Genomic DNA, 20,237 nt, shown 5'->3' with positions numbered 1-20,237 from the left:
GCGCCATCCGTTTCGCGTTCCCAGCATCCAACAACGAGGCAGAACACGAAGCCATGTTAGCTGGATTACGACTGGCCAGAGAAGTCGGAGCCCAAAAAATCGAAGTATACAGCGACTCCCTACTTGTGGTAAACCAAATATCCGGGGAATACCAGACGAAAGGCGAAAAAATGGCTGCCTACGTGTCTCTCTCCCACGGCCTACTGCAGCATTTCAAAGGCTACCAAATCCGCCAGGTCCCCCGGGACCAGAACTCACTCGCGGACACGCTGGCCAAGCTTGCAACAGACCCGGAGATCGAACAATATGGCCTGGTGCCCATCGGGCACTTAGAAGCACCCACTACCGAGACACAGAGGGTAAATGCCATCATCGACCATTCCCATTCCTGGATAGGACCCATCCTCAGATTTCTCACCACCGGAGAGCTCCCCACTGATAAAGCTGACGCAAGAAAGCTCCAATATCAAGCTCCCCGATACGTGGTTATGGATGGAAAGCTTTACCGCAGGGGGTTGTCCATACCCTTCCTTAGGTGTGTTGCCGGAACCGAAGTCAGCGCCATCATCCATGAGGTTCACGGAGGCTTCTGTGGCGACCATACCTCCGGGCTGAGCCTCTCCAAAAAGATCCTTCGACAAGGATACTTCTGGCCCACCATGAAGAAGGATTGTGTGGATTATGTCAGAAAATGTGAGCAGTGCCAGAGGTACGCCAAGGTTCCGCGAGCGCCGCCTACAGAAATTACCTTAATGACCAGCCCCTGGCCGTTCGCCGTTTGGGGCATTGACCTAGTAGGTTCCCTTCCAACTGGAAAGGGTGGAGTGAAGTATGCCATAGTCGCGGTAGACTACTTCACCAAATGGGCTGAAGCGGAACCTATGAACACGGTCACCTCTAAAAAAGCACTGGACTTTGTCATCAGGAACATAGTGTGTCGTTTTGGGCTTCCACGAAAAATTGTGTCCGACAACGGGAAGCAATTTGGCAGTGAACACTTCACGAACTTCTGTGCTTCGCATGGAATTATCAAAAGCTTTTCCGCAGTCGCCAGACCCCAGGCTAATGGGCAAGTGGAGGCTGTAAACAAAATATTAAAGACCACGTTGAAGAAAAAACTCCAAGCCTGCAAGGCTCACTGGCCGGAAGAACATCCGCGAGTACTTTGGGCCTATCGCACAACAGAGAGAACTTCGACGGGGCACACACCTTATTCCATGACCTTCGGTTGCGAGGCCGTCATCCCAGTAGAAACTATGATCCCCTCTCACAGGCAGGACACCTACGACCCTACCCAGAACCACGCCCTTCTCCAGGAATCCTTGGACATGATCGAAGAGCTCCGGGAGCAGTCGCAGGTCCAACTAAAAATGTACCAAGGCAAGATAGCCCGACACTTTAACACAAGAGTCAAGAGCCGTACATTCGAAGTTGGGGATCTTGTCCTCCGGAGAGTATTTCCTGCTACGCAGGATCCGGGAGTGGGAGTCCTCGGACCCAACTGGGAAGGCCCCTATGAAGTCCAAGAAAAAGTGGGCCATGGGACGTATCACTTAAAGAGACTCGACGGATCTAAAGTCCCGCGCGCCTGGAACGCGGAGCACCTCCGCCGTTACTATCAGTAGGCCCCGGACTATCTAGTCGAAAGTCCTTGGTGGACGTAGCAAAAGTGTAAACTGTGGAGATAATCCTCCCCGCTGTAAAACGCGTGCCTAGCAGGCTAATTTAATGAAACACGGAGAGATTCACTCCGCTTTTACTGCACTTTTTATCCCTGTGTTCAAAGCTGCGTTTTAACAAGTGACCACGCGGTCCGGAGACGTTCGGACCCCACGCTCACTTGGGGGGGTATACATGGCTAAGGCATAGCCATACGCCCCTTGAACAAAACATACACAGAACACCACTTATGTGCTAGCATTGTGTTTGAAAATTTTAAATTGTTAAGCTTAGGTTAATTTGTTGCCATGAACATGCCTGCATTACGTGTCATGTGTACATTATGTGTTTATGTGAAAATTGCCATTGAAATGCCTGCCATTATGCATCATGAAAATTATCTCCTGTGTAGCCCAGCGATGAACAGGACTGGGGGTTGGGGCACGTTCAGAGAGCTACGCCGAAACACCCCCAACTCCCTGACAAGTCCTTTGCAGAATACTCCGCGATCGCTGTAGAGCTTTGCTTCGCAAGCTCCAGCTCCGGGTCCCGCAAGGCGAAAGATGGCAAGATCCGCGACCGTTGTAAGCCTTGCTTCGCAGGCTCCAGCTCCGGATCTCACAAAATAATGCATGGCGAGCTCCTCGACCATTGCAAGTTTCAGCTCCAGGAGCAGACATGGTCGATCCCCCACTCACAGCAGGCCTTGCTTCGCAAAGCCCCTGCTCCGGGATCGCACCTGGTAGGCGTGGCAATTTCACCGACAGCAACGAGCCTTGCTTCGCAGGGCTCCGTGCCAGGTCCCTAAAGCCAGCCACCATGAGGTTCGCAACGACAGTTAGTTTGCTTCGCAAAGATCTAACCTTAAGTCTAGCGACGCTCACCAAAAGAACTCCCGTTCCGAGCCATGGAACGGCTCACCTTAGCAATCCCAGCGAACAGTATAACTACAAGTCCCGGGATTGGCTATTCGCCTTAGGAAAGCTAAAATACGGTGGAAGGAGTCTGGCCATTGGAACCAGGAAACCTTCGTAACCTAGAAACTACGTGGGAAAAGACAATAGCCGTTAGAGCTTCAAGTGGGAAGTGCATAGGGTCTGGACGTTGGAACCAAAACCTCATGCGCCCCTACAACAGTTTCTACCGTATAAAAGTCTACCCTAAACGCAAAGATAAATAAAGAACTCGACAGAAAAGAAAGGAGAATGCTATAATTATGGCAAATATGTCTGGAATGAGAAAAGAGTACAAGGAGCTTCGCCCCAAAGAAAAACTCAAATGAAAAATTATTAAAGATAAGGCCCCTTCAAGCATTGGGGGTGGCAGTAGTGTCCGCGTCCAAGGCCTCGAGGTCGGCAGTTCCAACTGGGGCAGGCGGAGTCGGCTCATTGGGAGGTGGAACTTCAGCACATGCAGGTTCAGAGGTCCCCGCCTCTCCGGGATCTCCTGCTTCAGGGGCTCCAGCACGCTCGTCAACGTTGTAAGTTTGGACGTACACCTCTGGGCCTTGATCCCACACCTGTAACTTCTCCCTCATGGTGTCAGCATCCTCTCCCAGATAGCCTAGTACCTCCGGGTTCATTTTCCAGAGTTGATGCATGAGGGCCACGTGCGATATATTAATCGTCCTGTTCAGAACCACCTCGGCATCCTCCCTCTCCTTCAAGCGCTCCTCCTCGGAGGTTGCCAGCTGTGCCTCCGCGACAGCTAATTGAGCCCTTAGTTTTTCCATCTCAGCCTTGGAGGCATCCCGCTCTCCCTTAAGAGAATCAATCTCCTTGCGATGCTCCCTATTTTGGCTCAGCACGGATTGCTTCTTGGTCACATGCCCCCTGGCAGTGAATTGCAAGGCTCCGATCTCTTTATCCTTCTCGGCGAGCCCCAACTCCAGCATAGACACGAGATCCTTGCTCCTCTTATGAAATTGCTCCTCCTCGTGCAGATTACTCTGAAGAGTGGAATATTCCTCTTGCTGCTTAAGGAGGAGATCATTTTTTGATTGCAAGCGGGTTTCCAAGGTATCCTTCTCCACCCTGGCTTGGGACAGCTCTTCCCGGAGCTGGGAGTTTTCGGCCTTCATCTCATCCGACCGCTGTCTGAACTCATTCTCTGCGGTGGCCCGGTACTCTCGATATTTGGCAAGATATTTCTTGTCCGCCTCTTCCTCAGCCCTGCGCCGGGCCTGATCAATCTTCTCCGAAGCCTCCAAGGCCTGTTGGGTCAGTTTCTGCTTCTCCGCCTCCAAGGCCTGGCGAGCCATCTGGCTCTCCTCTAGCTGAACCAGAACTGCACCCACCTCCCGGAACGAGCGTTCCGCGATCATAGAGGCCTGCAAGGAAAGACAACAGAATGAGTTAAGCCGGACCAAAAGACGGATGATCCCAAAACACAACAACTGACGGCTTACCCCGGAAAATTGCTGCTTCACGACATGTGTCAGCAACAGCGGATCCTTACTGCTACTGATGGCCCATTTCTCAGAATTGAGCTCGCACAAGCTCAGGGCCATGTCCTCCATCATCTCCGCTCCGAACGGCGCCAATGCACGTCCGAGCCTAGGCACCAGCCTCTTCTCCAAGGCTGGGCCATCCAAAACCGCTCCAGCCGGGTGAAGAGACCTCACCCCCTCGGCCAACTCAGCTCTCTTCACGGCAGACAAGTTGTCTGCCCTTCCCTGAGTAATGGCGTTCTCAGCCTCCAACCGTCTCTTCAAAAAATTATCGGCCCGTCTTACACCCTCCAGGAGGGCAGCGGGGAAACAGGTTGGTTTCTGCGGGAAGTGGAACTTCAGGCCAGGCAGAGGAAGGTTTGTTTGCTGAGAAGAAGGAGACCCCGAAAGGGTGGACTCCCTTTGGGCTGGAGGAGGAGGCAGACGGGGTATTAAGGCCCCGGTCTGTTGTTTTTGCTGTTGCGGTGGCGGAGGTGACTGCCTTTGTTGTTGTTGTTGCTTTTGCTGCTGCGGCAGTGGAAGTAATTGACCTTGTTGTTGCTGCTGGTTTGGATGTTGTTGTTGCTGCTGCTGTGGCATTGGTGATTGTCTCTGTTGTTCTTGTTGCTGCTATTGTTGTAGTTGTGGTTGCTGTCGTTGCTGTTGTTGTTGCCTTCGACCAGGAGAAGAGTGTCTAAGGCGTTTCTTCTTGGCGCCCTCAGCATCTTCTCCGGGACGCTTGCTCACCCCAGTTGTTTTCACGGGGAACACAAGGCCTTCCCCATCGCTACTGCTACTCGAGACCATCATAGCCTCGGAAGGCCCATCGGCAGGAGACTTCTCTACCCCAGGAGACGCTTGCGCCTCGCCACTTGTCCTCTTGGGGATGGCAGTTTTACCTCCCCTACCAGCCTGGGCCTTCCGTCCTTTCCCCTTGGACGGGTCTTGGCTGGTGGCAGCCTTCTTAATGAGCAAGGTAACTCTCCCCAACATCTTGGCTTCTGGGTACTCTGCAAGAAACATACGAAGCAAGGTTAACAAACCAACAAGCAATGAGAAAGAAGATAAGCAGAAGACAAGACAATCAACAACATAAAAGCACAAGCAAGTCCGCCAGCAGGGAACAAGAAACAAGAAAAAGAAAAGTTTGAAAGGGATGACCATGCACGAGAAACGTGGATGGCCTTCCCCGAGCAAAACAAAACACCGCTTCCTGCTCCAGGAAGCTCCCGTACTCCTCGAAGTCCGGGAATAACATGCTGAGGGAAGAAGGGTCAACCATGATGACACCTTCTGGCAGACTACCGTCACTCAGACACCCGAGGAGCTCATCTACCCTATCGCAATATCTGTCAAAGGGTATCCTACGCGGATCTAGCCTAAGGAAGCGGGGATCGAACCCCATCTGAGAGGTCCGGGAAACCTCAGACAGGCTGGGGGTGTGGATCAATCGAAAACTAGTCTTACCTCTCCCGGAGGTACTAGCCCCCGGAGCCCCTTCGTTAGGGTAAGCCGCGGCGTGGCGGGCCTCGATCTCCTCTTCCTCCGGCTGGGGGTCGGGGAACCTCTCCGCCCAGCTAGGAGATAAAGTATTCTCGTCCCGGGCTGCTTCGTTAATCACCTTGGACAGCTCCAGGGCAATCTGCTCCCGGATGTCAGCTGACACCTGACTTTGCCCCCTGCCACTCACTGGCTCAATGTTTTGGAAAGAGGCGAGTAGCCCGTACTCCCTCAAAGATTCGGAGGTCACAAGTCCCTCCACTTTCAACTCTTCCTCCGAAAGCCCTTCGTAAAACTTGGACCTCCTTATCATCTCCGCACAGCGAGGTGTCCGCGGAACGACTTCTGCAAAATTCAAATACAAGCATTAGAGATCCTCCCGAAAGGCAAATCAAACGCAAAGAAACAAAGTTGAAAAGGAGAGGAAGGAGCACTTACCAGGGATTTTGAAGTCCAAAGATAGGGCTGGCACCCTCTTCAGTGGGAAGCCAGTCGTCAGGAACCAGTACTCCCGGAGGTCTGGAACCCTCGCGGTATGACAGGTGGGACACATCACGTCCGGGTGCCTTTCCAGCCTGTAAAATCCCACCTTGTCTGAATGATCCCTCATAGGCTGAGACTTCAACCCGTAGAAGTACAGCACCTCCTCCGGGGTAGGAGCTTCCAGTTTCCGGGACTTGCAAAAGATGAACCACCCCGCTAGGAGCTTGTAGCTGGGGGGAATCAACTGGAAGGGGGCAATCCCCGCCTTCACACAGAAATTGGCAAAGTAACTTCTTAGGGGCAAGTGCGCCCCACACACTATGTGTGCCCAGCTCCAGGCACCAAAGCCCTCGTGACTCTGGCTAGCCGACTCGCCCAGCACCGACAGACGGTGCCACATCAGACCTGGGATGTTCTTCAGGCCTGCCTCGGATGAGTACAGCTCCAGCATGCCGTAATTCCTGAACAGGTTTGGCTTCTGGTCCATCTCCCAGATTGAACTATTGGAAGTCGATGGGCTAGCCGCGACCACTTTTGCCTTTCCTTTCCCCTTTGCGCCAGCGACAGGGGAACCCTTCTCCTGGGCAGAATCAGCCTCCACCACAGCGAGGAGTTGTTCCTTTGAGATGTTCGTCACTGAACAAAAGAAAGAAAGAAGAAAACACTCTAAGCAGTCAGCACCCTTGTCATACCCTAGTGGTATCAAAGGCGTCGGGGAGAGCCTCCCCGAAAACTGCTTGGAGAGGCTCCCACCGAGCTTGCCGAGGGGTTGGCACCATGCCACCCGAAGGGCAGCAAGGAACCAGACTCAGACTCCAAGCCTAAGCCCACCAAAAGAAGTGTTTTTCCAGAGAAAGACACCCTAAAGACGTTCATGCTTATGCCCTAAAATAGCAAACCAGAACAACGCAAGCAAGACAAGGAACGACTTTCCAAACGCAAATCGTCAAAGCATGCAAAAGAGACTACTTATCGACTCACATCAATCACATGCCTATCAAAGCCCTATTCACGCATGCACATAGGCGATAATGGCAGAAAACTCAAATCTAACAACTACCAACAACCTAAGGTTTGGGAGAAAAGAGCAAAGTAGAAATACTTACTGGTATTCGGGTAGTTGAAGGTTGAAGGAGTAACCGGATCACTGCACAGCACGATCGCGAGAAGTAAAAGCTGCAAAGACGAACGGCGATTCAAACCCTGAACTTCGGCGAATAAACTCACTGCCAAATCAAAAGAAAAGTTTCTAGATCCCTTACCAAAAGAAGTGGCAAGTTCGAAGGAATGGAAGCTTGGAGGCCTGAGAGTTCGAAGGTTTGGGAATCTGAAAATCCGAAAGATAGAGAATTTGAAAGCGTAAAGAGGAAGAAAGGTCCGTTCCCTCGTTTTTATAGCAGGGAAGAAGTCGTTTCGAATTCCTCAAATGGACGGTCCCGATCTTCCCATTCCGTGTGCATCAGATCCAACGGCTGGAGATGAAGCGATGATCCTATTTATGACTCCTCGGATGGGAATAAAGTATTTATTTCCCATCATTATACCACCTCGGGCCCGGAGCACCATTAAAAACCGTCAAATCATTGCTCAGATGCCTGACGCACGCATACTCAACCAGTCGCCTCACACACACGTCTTGATAGCAGAACCATTCCCGGGATGACGCGTGGCCCTTGCCGCACTTGAGTACTTGAGTTCAAACAGAAGAAATTCCCTTTCTTTTTCATACTAACACTCAGGCGGGAAAAAGGAACCTTTCCGGGAACACAGAAGGTGGCCCCTCGCCTAATCTAAGAAACCGGAATACCCGGAGGACTGTACAAGCTCCCGGATCTCTCAAAGCTCCGTGACCTTGGGGGGTAAATGTTATCCAGATTTCCGGATAGCGTTTAGATGGATATCCTCGGGGAAGCAGAATTATCAATGTCTTTCACGGTAGGTGACCAGAGCTCGCGGATGGACAGAAAGGCTTCGCCTCTTCCGTTTAGTGTCCGGATTACTCTCTCAAGCAAACGCGACACGGAAGCTCGTCAACTCTCCCGGACTCCCGAAGGGGTATCCTTCGGGGAAGCTCCTTCCAGGAGAAGCTCTTCAAGTGGTCTTCGCGGAAACAGTTCCGTGCCTCGCACGGAACAAAACCAAGCGGTCGAGTCATGGAGGAGGTATATTTGGAATGACATCCACCTGACACAGGATCCCGCCTGACACGCCCGACAGGTCAAAGCCGCACACATCCCAGCACGCCTAAGGGTACCTTTTCGCCTACTGTTCCGCTGACAACTTGGAAAAGACGGCTAACTTTGTGTATTCCCCATACTTTCACGTAAATATACCCACATAGAGTCTTGTAGCCATGCTACTACAGTAATTGTATCCCCTATTTATGGCTGGTGTAATTAAGACTCATGTACGTAGAGAAAAACCCTAATCCAAAACCCTAGCTATAAAGACCCCCTCATTTTACAATAAGAGGGACGGCCAACAGATCACATAGCAAGAACTCTACTAAAATCTCTCTAGCTTCATCTTCTCCAAGAGAACCCGAGAGAAACACTGTGAGGTTGTGAGTTCCTTATACACCAGCTATTTGACTGTTATTCTCTACAAGTATAATAACATTGACTCGTGGACTAGGGCTCGTTAACGCCTGAACCACGTAAAAACACTGTTTGTTTATTTATATTTCTGCATTTCTATAGCTCTTGTCTGTTTATTATTCCGTTCGTATTCGTTTCCGAAAAAATCGGTAAACAATGTCTATAGAAAAAAGCTTAGTATTTTTCTATCTATTTTCTTAGAGGTCTTTCGAGAGAATAAGAAGATGAAGAATATCACATATATTTTTCTAATGTCAAAAGAGAATGACCAACACCAACATTAACTTTATTGCTATCATATAGTATTTATCGATTTAATAATAATAATAATAATAAAGATCATAGGAATTCAAACAAGAAACTGTTTATTTTAAAAAATGATTTATTAATTAATTAAATAAAATTGAAAAACCAGTATTTGGTATATTCTTAGTGTGCCACACGCACAAGCACAAACCTAGGACTGTGTTGGGTGTGTGGCATATTCCCTATAATGGGAATATTCTATTTTCAAATTTTCAAATATTTAATTAAATAATCAACATTAATTCCAATAATTAAGATATCATCTTTTTAAGGAAAAATATGACAACCATAATTCAAAATTAAAAATTTTAAATTCACAATTTCAAAAATTCAATTTTCATGATTATCCTTTTATTATCATATATTTAATAATTAAGACAATGTAGATACCAACTTAAATATAGGAAATATCCATATTCAAACATTTTAAATATTTTATTAATTAATTAAGTAAAATGAAAAAGCTAATGTCTGGTACATTACCAGTGCCACACGCACAAGCCCAATTCCTGAGACTGTGCTTGGTGTGTGGTATATTCCCACAATTGGGAATATTCTATTTTTCCATTTTTCAATAATTTAATTTTAATAAATATAATTCAAATGATCAATAAATCAGGATTTCATCCTTATCGGGAAAAAGATGACTAACAAGATTTATAATTTAAATCTAATATTGAAATTCACATCATCACCTTATTATTAAATAATTAAATATAATAATTCAAACTAATTTTGACTTACTATTTTTATTTATCTCACTCAAAATAATAATTAATTTCAAAAACCAATTCCTTTTATTTTGTTATTTTTGAAAATTAATCTTTATTAATTATAGTTGTAATTTTGAAAATTACATCTAATTAATTTATTTTGAAATTTATAATGTATCCTAATTAATTATTTGACCACAATTATCATATAATTGTATATTTTATCTGAAGAACAAGTTTATTCTAAAATAAGCCATTCACAGTTTTTACCTTTGTATCAACTCTTCCCTTGAATAGTGTTGATGGAGCCACCTTGGGGTCTATGGACCTATAATTCCAAGATCCAATAAATTTAGATCATAGATTAAATCTCTTCAATCCAATAATCATAATTTATTATTCTCATGATTATTCCACTAAAGTTATGAGACTGCACTCTTCTTATTATAGACATTCATTTACCGAGTACTTTATAGTAACCTCAAAGTGTCCATTGATATAATCATTGCATACAAATGAATCCTATATTAATGGTTCATAATTAAGCAGGAATAAAATTATCGTTTTACTATTTTAATTAGGTCTTGTTCCTAGAGTACCATTGACTTTACTAATGAAGGTTAATTCGTAATCTAATTATGAATTTGAGCTCAATAACCTTTCAGTTCCAAAAGTCAACCTAATAGGGAACCATTATTCAATCTATAAGAAGGTATAGATTCCATATCTGTATACTATGTCCCGAGCCATATATGTTATTGAATCCCCAAAATAATAGTTTTTAGCCTGATCTTTTTAACAAACCCTAACACATGAGTCAAAGGATTAGATAACATATTTATGAGTTCATAGTAACCTCAAGATTAAGATCAGCTTGTATATGATCATCAATTGATGAGTTTAATTAATAGCACGAAACAATATTTAATCAAGTATCAATAAACACATCTGGTCCAGTTCTATATATTCTCAATACATAAAGCACCTCCACTAAAGTGTCTTACTAAACTAGGGTCACATGTATTCATAATACTAGTGAACCGTAGTAGTAATATTTAATCTAAAGATTCCATAACTTTATTTTACTGCAAATTGTTTTAAGTTCATTATCTCAATCTCGATCCTCCCATACAATTATAAGATTGAGACCGCATAGATGAACTTGGGAATTTTATAATATTGACTTAATATTATCAAGAATAATATAGGACATAAAATATATACAACATATTTCAATTCATTTATTTATTTTACTAAATCATTTGTCCACTACAATTGCTTTAAGGACACTATTTCTAACAAACTAAGAGTGATTCATGGACTAGGTGGATTTTAACTACTGTAAAACATAAAATCGTGTTAGTGCTTCGTGTTCTTACATTTTGTTATTTCTTATACATTCGGTTTACAAAAAGCATAATATCTCTATTGTCGGATTTCTAAATCCGCTGTTGCCAAAAAATTGCATCAACAGATTGGTGCTTTCATTGAAAGAAGATTAGGCTTGAATTCTCACACAAGTTTAACCCAACAATCATTATGGTGGTCACCCGTTCTATGCACGATAACAAAACGGAGCAACCTAATGATCGGGAGGGTCACCATACGGCCATCCCTACTAGAGAAGGTACATCCGCACAACGTCTCCTTAGAAAACAACATGTGGACTAGGACGATAATGGATGTTTGGCCTCATGCCCACAAAATCCCAATCCTAGGTACCTGACAGCCATCGAGATGGAAAATGCCCAACTAAGGAACCACCTTGCCCAGGTTAATAGGCAAATTGAGGAGATTTTGGCTCGATTACCCCCTCCTGCAACCAATGCTAATGTCGGAAGGAGGAAAAGTGGGTCCCATAGGTCCCACAACAATAATCGACCTAATATCAGCCATTATGTCCGAACGGAAACCCCGAGTTCTGTACCCCCTTGAACGAACTCTGCGAAATACTCAACCTGACAATTCCCACAGGAATCATCAACCTAACGTCAGCCGTTCTGTCCGAATTGGGACCCCGAGTTCGGTACCTTCTGAACAGATTATGCAAAATACTCAACCTGCCAACCCTCGTAGGAATAATAGTTCAATTCATACTCTCAGGAATCATCTTGGCTAGATAGGGCAAGAAGAATCCAACTCAAGGAGAAGAGACGTCCTTGCAAATCCACCTGTGCCTTAACCAGCAGCTCCGGCATGGAGAAATGAGTATGCGCTTGTTGGTTTTTATTGATCAAATAAGAGATTATGCGCAGCGGAACAACAATCAAATTGTCAGATTAATCCCATAAGATTTCTAGATCTACTTCTTCACACTCATATATATATTGAATCAAGGACAAGAATAGAAAAATTACCTCAGGTCCTTCATTGCTGCTATCTTTTCGTATGGCTGAATCCTTGAGATCTCACACCAAGATCTTCTAAAATGTTCTCAGGCACACAAAGAACGAGTGTGGGCTCGCTACACAAATAATAGGCAATAACTATTTATCAGATGTTCTCAACACATGAGATCTGATAAAGTTTGGACCTAGGTTTTGTGAAGAACAATGACCTTTGTTTTTGTCACTGTTCTCTTTTCTCTGAGAGAATCCTGAATATTTTTCTATCCCTGAAAACTTACGTTCTGTGAAAACTGATATCCAATATTTAATAATATCCAATATATTAAAATATTTGTTATTTTAAACAAATTCAAAATAACTGATCAGTTATCAGATTTTTGTTTAAATAATAATATTTTAATCATATCAAAATATCTCATTATTTATTTAATATTTAAATAACTAAAATTGTGGAATCAAGAGACTCAGTCCATCTCTTATGCGTGTAGCACAGTGCCTGTGCACTGTGCCACACGTGTACCACATGCATGTGCATGCATGTGATTTTTCCCAATTTTTATTATTATTTAAATACCAAAAAAATCCCAAAAATAAATTTATTCAAAATTAATTATATTTTTGTTAAATAAAATAATTAATTAATTACACATAATTAAACAATAATTATGTTTGATACATAGAAAAATATTTTACTTATCACATAAGTCCTTTTTGCCCATTTTTGTATTTGCTTTTGACAGTGATTGTTTGAGCCATTTTGGGGACCATGGACCTATAGCATTAAGCTCCAATAAATTAAAACTAACTCTTTAATTATAATAGTTAATTTATTAATTCTGATATTACTCCACTATAAATTCAGAATTGCACTCTTTATGTTATAGATATACTTTTACAGAAATCTTTTTATTAAGTCGTCCATTGATATAACCATCTTACAATAGTTCAACCCTCTAATTAATTAGTTCATAAATTAGAATGGGAGAATTACCATTTAACCTTTCTAATTTACTTCTTATTCCTTAAGTACCATTAATTCACTAGTGAATAATTAATCTATAATCTAATTATAGATTTGAGCTCAAAATCATTCAGTTCCAGAATTAACCCTTAAGGGAACTAATATACGATCCGTTAGGAAAGATTAGATTCCGTATTGTTGATACATGTTCCCAGCAATCCATGATATTAAATCTCCAAAACAAAAGTCATTAGCCTCATTCTTTGAAGAGACCTTAACGAATGAATCAAAATATTTAATAAACATGAACAGGAGTTCATGAACACTCAGGATTTAGGTTGATCTATAAATGATCATCAGTTATGATATGAATTACAAGTATTTATTGTTAAATGGTTTTTGGATAAAGACTTTAATTCATATCGGTCCATGTCATATATAATCATATTATATAAAGCACCTTTACCGAGATGTCTTACCACATCAATAATCCGAATCTAGATTATTTGTATCATTATGATACTCAGTAAACCGTACTTACAACTCCAATTAAAGAATTCCATAACTTTAATTTGTTGTTGTTGACTATTTTTATTCATTCATGTGATCTTAATTCTCTCGTACTAATACAAGATCACATCCTCAATAATGAATATGGAATTTTTCTGATATTTACAAAATTATTCAAACAATAATTTAACAATCTAAATATGACAATAATAATAAAACATTGTATTTATTTATTCACAAAAAAAACAAATGTCTTTACATGCTTTTAGGACACACTCCTAACAGCGCTGCCTTCAACCCAGGAAATTGGAGTAGACCAGCGGCGAGCTAATCTAGTGTGTCCCAACGGAATGAGGATAGCTTCACCAATAAGGAATCTTTCATCGCTAATTCGACATCCAACTCCACCTCGCCCACAGAGTTATGCTTCAACCAGAGGGGATAGCAGGAGAAATCCTGCCCCCTCAGAAGACACTTATATCCCGCAATCTTGCGCAAATAATTCAGATCCTAGATCCTAGTCATGAGCTTCACGTATGGAAGCTATTGGACAGAGAGCCAGTGCGGAGGTAGGCACGAGAGCGATCTAAGGAATCAGTTAAGCTCTGCACAAATTCTTCGCTCCAACCTGCAATGTGACATGCATTATCATTTGAACACACAAAGATGACATCCAGCTCGCAACGATGATTTGAGTTATACTCAAGCTAGGGGAGATTCTTCTATTGTACGTGACAATGGGAATATCCTGCCTAATCGAGCCCAAGCTTGGAGGGATAATAACCCGTCTAACACGTACAATAGGGTAGGAGCTGGCAAACAACCTAGAGACCAAGTTTCAAACCCTTGAGAAACTGGCCTTAATGGAGAAGCAGATGAAAAAAATATTGTCTGGAAAGAACATTGATGACTATGATTGGGATGAGGAGCTTGAGCCTTTTGCTCCCCATATTATTGTAGCTCCATATCCTGCTGGCTTCAGGATGTCAACCATGCCCACGTATAATGGAACAACTGATCCATCCAATCACATAGGGACATTCAACATGTTGATGATGGCCCACAATGTAAACGATGACCTAAGGTGTATTCTGTTCCCTGTAACGTTGACTAGACTGACCAAACTATGGTTTAATAAATATAAAAAACATTCAATCACCTCCTGGAAAAAACTATCTTCCGAGTTCGAAAGATAGTTTCAGGGTGCAAAAGAGACTCGAGTAGAGGCCGATTCATTGGCTAACATCAAGTAGTAGCCCGATGAATCCCTGAAGGCATATCTCAACTGATTCACAAATGCAGCGGCCCATGCTAGAGACACTGGTGATTGCTCTAAGCTCATGGCTATGAGGACGGGAATTACTGTAGGAGGAGATTTGTGGAAAGAACTCTAGAGAAAAGGAGTAAAGAGTGTAGATTAATTCTTGGCTCGAGCTCAAGAATGGATAAATTTAGAAGAGGTGGAGTCTACTATCGTAGGAACCAGCCAGGCCCCTGTTCAACCTGCTGGAGTGATAACGGATGCTGCAGCTGTGGCTCAGTCCGCTACTCAAAATAACTAGTTTGGGGGCAATAAACGGAAAAAGGAATGGTGAAGGCGACCAGAACAGGTCTAAGAAAAATAAGCACATGGATAAATATACCTCCATCTACACCGTCTATACTGATTTAACAAATAAATGAGATCATATTTATTAAGCTAACTCTACTTGCCTTCCATGAAAAAAGCCCGAGCCCATGAAGCATCAAAGGGCGAAGAGAGACCCAGCTAAATTCTGCTGGTATCATAATGACATTGATCACAACACTGATGATTTTTTTCAACTGAAAAATAAGATCGAGACTCTCATTCGGGCTGGACTGTTAGCACAATATGCTAGAAGTACGAGCTAGTCAACCAGCGGGGTGAAACCTTAAGCCTGGTTAGGCAAGCCAGGACAACCCTCAACAAGCTCAAGGAAATCAAATTATCCCTCTTCATGTTGTAGGAGGGAAAATAACCACTATAGCTGTAGGGCCCCATTTGGAAGGGACGAGCAACGGAGCCCAGAAAAGGTATATCCAGGAGCTGAAGACACATAATGGCGCCAAATTTGTACTGAATTAGAGATTATCGAAGCAACAATAATTTGAGAAACAACCAATTATTTTTACAGAAGAAGACACTAACCATGTCCGATTCTCGCATAATAATCCGTTGGTGATAGCCATCCAGCTCCCCAATTGAAGAGTACGAAGGATACTGATCGACAATGGGAGCTCCATAAACGTATTATTCAAGTCCTCCCTTAAAAATATAGGGCTATTTGTAGTCAATCTTAAAGCGACCTTAATGAACCTCTATGGATTTTTGGGAGAGGGAATGGCAACCATAGGTATGATTGAGCTCGTAGTAAGATTAGGGAATGATACACGAGCTGTAGTTAAAATGCTCGAATTTGTAGTAAGTAACTGTCCGACCGCCTACAACACAATTTTGGGGAGACCTGCATTGATGTCGTTTGAAGCTATAACATCAGTTTGTCATTTATCCATGAAGTTCCCCTCGGCCTCAAGAATATCCACCATGAGGGGAGATTAACTCGCTGTCAGGGAATGCTATAGCATTTCCATGAAGGAAAAATCACAACTACGGTAGCAAGCCATGGTAATAACCGAGGAGAATGAGGAACCTCAGGAAGTCGAATATGAGGTCGTCCAACTCAAAGGAATTGATCTGATATTAGGCGAAGATAGATCTGAGCTCCAGGCTTTAAAGGAGCTAGACGAAATCATCCTTAACCTAAAAGTACCTTTGAAAGTGAAGAAGGTTGGGCAAAATCTCGGATTCGAATGAAAGAAGGAGTTGGTCAAGTTTTTTAGAGAAATCTTGATGTCTTTGCCTGGTCGCATGAGGACATGGTAGGAATCAATCCAAGCATGATGATACACACATTAAACCTGGATAAAAACATACCTGCAAAGGCACAGCAACAAAGGCTATTGTGAAAAGAATGAGGAGAATCTTTGGAGGAAGAGGTAGCTCGCTTATTGAAGTGCGGGTTCATCAGGGAGGCTAAATATCTAGCCTGGATAGCCAACCTTATTTTGGTCCTGAAGCCAAATGGAAAGTGGAGAACCTGCATCAGTTTCTCTGACCTCAATAAAGCCCATCCTAAGGATTTTTTCCCATTACCTAGAATTGATCAGCTAGTAAACGCAACTGTCGGTCACGAGCTCATGTCCTTCATGGTTGCATATTCTGGATATAACTAGATAACGATGAATCTTGTAGACCAAGAGCACACCAACTTCATGATCGAGCATCACATATATTGTTACAAAGTTATGCAATTCAGACTGAAGAATGTTGGTGCAACCTACCAAAGGCTAGTCAACAAGATGTTTGTTCACCAGATCGGGAAAAACATGGAGGTGTATGTCGATGATATGCTCGTAAAGTCAAAGGCTGCAAACAACCATATCTCTGACCTGGAAGAATGATTTGGCGTATCGAGAAAATATGACATGAAGCTGAACCCCCAGAAATGCACCTTTGGGGTTTCTTCCGGGAAGTTTTTAGGCTTCATAGTTAGTGCAAGAGGGATTTGAGGAAAACCCAGAAAAGATCATATCCCTATTGGAAATTCCTTCGCCTAGGTCGCAAAAGAAAGTACAGAGTCTAACTGGAAAGGTCGAAGCCCTAAATCAATTTGTTTCAAAATCCACGGACAAGTGTCTCCCCTTCTACAATTTTCTTAGGGGAAATAAACGATTCGAGTGGACCGAAGAATGTGAGACATACTTGGCCGAGCCTTCTATACTAACAATCATTTTTTGGGGAATGCTTGTTTTTATACCTAGCAGTAACAGAGCACGCGATCAACACCATATTAATGCAGCAAGAAAATCAAACGCATAAAATGGTTTATTACGTGAACAAGAGACTTCTCTGGGTTGAATCAAAATACCCTCTGATTGAAAAGCTCACATTTTGTTTGATCTTGGCTTCGAGAAAGCTCAGGTCGTATTTACAGTCCCACACAATCCACGTCTTAACAGATCAACCTTTAAGCAGGTCTTGCAAAAGCTTGAAACATTAGGACGTCTATTGAAGTGGACCATTGAGCTTAGTCAGTTCGAGATATTATACAAGCCTCATACTGTGATCAAGGGCCAAGCACTTGCTGATTTTGTGGTAGAATACATGGGTTACTAGGACGAACCAATGAGGGAACTAGTGCATGAATTATGGAAACTCTTCGTTGAAAAATCACCCAATGAATATGGAGCTGGGGCTGGGATAATCCTAATCTTGCCTGAAAGGCATCGATTCCATACAACTCTGAGGTTTGATTTTGATGCATCCAACAATGAAGCGAAGTACGAGGCATTATTGGTAGGAGTTAAAGTGGAAAAAGAACTAAAAGCGAAGGCAATTCAGTGCTACAACGATTCTCAACTCGTTGTAAATAAAATATTAGGAGAATATCTAGAACGAGGAATTAAAATGGAGGCTTACCTGGCTAAGGTTAAAGATGAACTGTCTGAATTTGAGCTCTATTCCATTGAGTATGTCCCTCGCAAACAGAACACTAATGCTTAAGCTCTAGCTCGACTCTCCACCACCAAGGAAGCAGACACATTATGTGTAGTCCATGTAGAATTCTTAGAAAAACCAAGCATCACGAAAGAATCGGTGGAAGATGGAGTATTTTGCACAGAACCGACCTGCATGACTCCTATTGTCGAGTACCTCATGACCGATAAACTGCCATAATATTGAAAGAATGCATGAAAATTATTGTATCAGGTTCCATGGTATGTTATGGTCGAAAGAATTCTCTATAGGCGAGGCCATTCATTGCCCCTCATGCGATGTGTTCTGTCCGAGGAAGGACAAACCATCCTTCAAGATATATACAAAGGGTTTTGTGGAGACCATGCTGGGGGAAAAACTTGGCCTAAAAGTATTAAGGTAATGCTATTTCTGGCCTACACTAAAGAAGGACTCGACCTAGTATGTCCAAAACTGCGATAAGTGCCAGTGTTTTTCCACTATCGCTCGAGCAGCACCCATGGACCTAACCATGATTTCATTGCCTTTGCTATTTTCTGTATAGGGGATCGACTTAATCAACTCATTGCACACTAAAAAAGGAGGAGTTTGCTATGAGGTTGTGGCCATCGACTTTTTTACTAAATGGGTTGAGGCCGAGCCCCTGGCGACTATAACCTCGAAGAGAGTCCTAGATTTTGTCGTGAAGAACATAATATTTCATTTTAGACTCCCAAAAAAGTTCATGTTCGACAACAGAACTCAGTTCGATAGTGACCTTTTCACAAATTTTTGCGAGAAGTACAGTATAAATAAGAGTTCCTCTTCAGTGGCATACCCTCAAGCTAATGGACAGGTAGAGGCAGTAAACAAAACCCTAAAGGCGAGCTTGAAAACACGACTAGAAGAAGCTAAAGGGCTATGGCCTGAGAAACTCTTGCAAGTACCTCCACTGGACACACTCCCTTCTCTTTAACTTTTGGAAGTGAGGCTATGCTCCCAGTCAAGGCCTTAGTGACGTTCCATAGGCAAAAAACTTTTAACCAAGATCAGAACCACGACCAACTTAATGCATTTCTAGATGTTATCGAAGAGTGGCGAGAGGAGTCTCAATTTTAGCTTTCCCATTACCAGCAAAGAGTTACTCACTATTTTAATTCGAAAGTCAAAGGGCGTAGACTTGATCTGGAGGGTTTGGTGCTTTGAAGGGTATTTATGGCTAGCAAAGATCCTAAAGAGGGTGTATTGGGATCAAACTGGGAAGGACCATACCAGATCATGGAGATCTTGCTTGAAGGAACCTTCAAAATAGCTCAGTTAAGTGGAGAATTGGTCCCATAGATCTGGCATGCTATACATCTAAAAAAATACTATCAGTAATGGGAAGACTTTGTTAGATTTTAATATTTTTAGCATTGTTTCTTCCTTGTAAGGCTTGTTTATAAAAGCCATTTTATTTTAATAACACAAGATTGCAATGTAATTAATTTAAACGTGGAACCAATATTTTATCTTATTCATGTAATTTATCACGAGCTCATTTTGCAAGAGCGATCTAGAATATTCATAAATTCTGATTGCTTGGGGAGCATATAACATTTGATAAGTCTTCGATACATTCAACAAATTTAGGCTAAAATTTTTGCAACTTAGAATTTGGAAAATTGGTTACTCTTCAAATTCTTAAAGCTCGAGTTCTCAAAGAAATTCCGAATACAAATTAAGTTAAGAAAATTCAAAGCATAAAAAAAATCCTAGAACATAACTCGGTACAAAAATCCTTGAAGTGAACTAGGTCTAAGGCCTGATTCCTAATAGGTATACACGAATAGATGATCAAACTCCTAGAAATAACCAGGTCATCGACAAAAGATTAAGTGGGCGAGCCATCAGACAACAATACCTAAATCTAAAAATACCCCCTATAACTATTTGGATGTACAAGGACTTTGAAGGTTCACAAACATAAATACTCGATAGAAAAGATGGATAAACAAAAAGATTAGAGATATGCCAAAATATGTGAATTATTTTAAGGGTAAAAATAACCTCGAATTAAAAGCCCGATGAAAATTGTCTCGACCTAAAGGGCCCACATACAAAAGGCTCCAGGCCTAAGCTTCGGAAGCCTCGACTGTATCCGCAGGTTCCTTTGATAACCGGTCCGAGAATTTTGCGAGGTAGTGCCCCCAAAG

This window comes from Humulus lupulus, chromosome 6 (genome assembly GCF_963169125.1).
Source record: "Humulus lupulus chromosome 6, drHumLupu1.1, whole genome shotgun sequence".
Classification (NCBI taxonomy): domain Eukaryota; kingdom Viridiplantae; phylum Streptophyta; class Magnoliopsida; order Rosales; family Cannabaceae; genus Humulus; species Humulus lupulus.
The sequence above is the reverse complement of the archived record's forward strand: the minus strand, read 5'-3'. Positions refer to the sequence as shown.